Below are 2,761 nucleotides of genomic sequence, written 5' to 3'. Positions count from 1 at the left end.
TTTGGGAGTTTGATGTCAAAATTCCAGGAAAAAATTGGGAATTTTTGGGCTTTTTGGGATCAAAATTCCAGAATTCAGGGAAAATCTGGGAATTTGGGGGTTTGGGGTCAAAATTTTAGGAATTTTGGGCTCAAAGTTTGGGATTTGGGGGTTTTGGGGTAGGAATTCCTGGGAAAATCCGGGAATTTTGGGAGTTTTTGGGATCAAAATTCCTGAATTGAGGAAAAATCTGGGAATTTTGGGGGTTTGATGTCAAAATTCCTGGATAAATTTGGGAATTTTTTGGCTTTTTGGGATCAAAATTCTGGAATTTGGGAAAAATCTGGGAATTTTGGAGTGAAAATTCCAGGATTTGTGCAAAAATCTGGGAATTTTGGGATAAAAAAAATTGAGATTCCAGGAAAAATCCGGGAAATTTGGGGTCAAACTTTGGAATTTGGGAGTTTAGGGACGGGAATTCTGGGGAAAATTTGGGAATTTTGGGGGTTTGGGGGAAAATTTGGGAATTTGGGGCAAAAATCCGGGAATTTTGGTATAAAAAATTTGAGATTCCAGGAAAAATCCGGGAATTTTGGGGGTTTGGGGAAAAAAATGTAAAAATATTTGGGAATTTTGGGTTTTTTGCAATGCAGATTCGGGAATTCCGGGAAAAATCCGGGAATTTTGGGGCAAAACTTTGGGATTTGGGGTTTGATGTCAAAATTCTAGGAATAATTTGGGAATTTTGTGGCTTTTTGGGATCAAAAATATGGAATTCCTGGAAAAATCTGGGAATTTTGGGGGTTTGGGGTCAAAATTCGGGGAAAAAATTGGGAATTTTGTGGCCATTTGGGATCAAAATTCCGGAATTTGGGAATAATCTGGGAATTTTGGGGTGAAAATTCCAGGATTTGTGCAAAAATATGGGAATTTTGGGATAAAAGATTTTGAGATTCCAGGAAAAATCCGGGAATTTTTGGGGTCAAACTTTGGGATTTGGGGGTTTTGGGATGGGAATTTTGGGAAAATTTGGGAATTTTGGGATCAAATTTGGGGATTTTGGGATTTTGGGATCAGAAGTTTCAATAAAAACGTTTCAATTTAAAAAATCCAAATGTTCCTGTCTGCTGCTTGGCTTTAATATTGATTATTGGTTATTGATTAGCGGTTATTGGTTATCGGTTATTGATTATCAGTTCCTGAGTATCAGTTATTGATTAGTAGTTATTGGTTATCGGTTATTGATTATCAGTTATCAGTTCCTGAGTATCAGTTATTGGTTAGTGGTTATTTGGTTATCGGTTATTGATTATCAGTTATCAGTTACTGAGTATCAGTTATTGATTAGTGGTTATTGCTATTGAATATCAGTTATTGGTTATCGATTTTCCCAAAAATCCCCAAATTTTTCTCCCAAAATATCCCCAAATTTTCTCCAAAAATCCCCAAAATTTTCCCCAAAAATCCCCAAAATTTTCCCCAAAAATACCCAAATTTTTCTCCTAAAAAAATCTCAAATTTTTCTCCCCAAAAATACCCAAATTTTCACCCAAAAATCCCTAAATTCTTCACCCAAAAATCCACAATTTTTTCCCAAAAATTCCAAGTTTTTCACCAAAAAATTCCAAATTTTTTACCCCAAAAATCCTTGAATCCTTCCCCAAAAATCCCCAAATTTTCACCCCAAAATCCCAAATATTTCCCAAAAAAATACCAAAATTCTTCCCCAAAATCCCCAGATTTTTCACCCAAAAATCCCCAAATTTTTCTCAAAAATTCCAAAATTTTCTCCCAAAAACCCCCAAATTTTTCCCGAAAATACTCAAAATTTTCACCCAAAAAAACTCCCAAATTTTTCGCAAAAATCCCCAAATTTTTTCACCCAAAAATCCCAAATTTTTTCACCCAAAAATCACCAAATTTTTCACACAAAAATGCCCAAATTTGTCACCCAAAAATCCCCAAATTTTCCCAAAAAACCCCATAAAAACCCCATAAAAATTTGGGATTTTGGGATGGGTTTGGGAATCTGGGATCGGTTCCAGGATTTATTTGGGATTAATTTGGGATTTCTTTGGGATTTATTTGGGGTTTATTTGGGGTTTATTTGGGATTTATTTGGGGTTTATTTGGGGTTTATTTGGGATTTATTTGGGATTTATTTGGGGTTTATTTGGGGTTTATTTGGGATTTATTCGGGGTTTATTTGGGGATTTATTTGGGATTGATTTGGGATTTATTTGGGATTTATTTATGATTTATTTATGATTTATTTGGGGTTTATTTGGGATTTATTCCAGGATTTATTTGGGGATTATTTGGGATTTATTTGGGGTTTATTTGGGATTTATTTGGGATTTATTTGGGATTTATTTGGGATTTATTTGGGATTTATTTGGGATTTATTTGGGATTTATTTGGGATTGGTTCCAGGATTTATTTGGGATTTATTTGGGGTTTATTTGGGGTTTATTTGGGATTTATTTGGGATTTATTTGGGGTTTATTTGGGATTTATTTGGGATTTATTTGGGGTTTATTTGTGATTTATTTGGGGTTTATTTGGGGTTTATTTGGGATTTATTTGGGGTTTATTCGGGATTTATTTGGGATTTATTTGGGATTTATTTGGGATTTATTTATGATTTATTTGGGGTTTATTTGGGATTTATTTGGGATTTATTTGGGATTTATTTATGATTTATTTGGGGTTTATTTGGGATTTATTTGGGATTTATTTATGATTTATTTGGGTTTATTTGGGGTTTATTTGGGGTTTATTT

This window comes from Taeniopygia guttata, chromosome 3 (assembly GCF_048771995.1).
Source record: "Taeniopygia guttata chromosome 3, bTaeGut7.mat, whole genome shotgun sequence".
NCBI classification, from domain to species: domain Eukaryota; kingdom Metazoa; phylum Chordata; class Aves; order Passeriformes; family Estrildidae; genus Taeniopygia; species Taeniopygia guttata.
Note: the sequence above shows the minus strand (reverse complement) of the source record.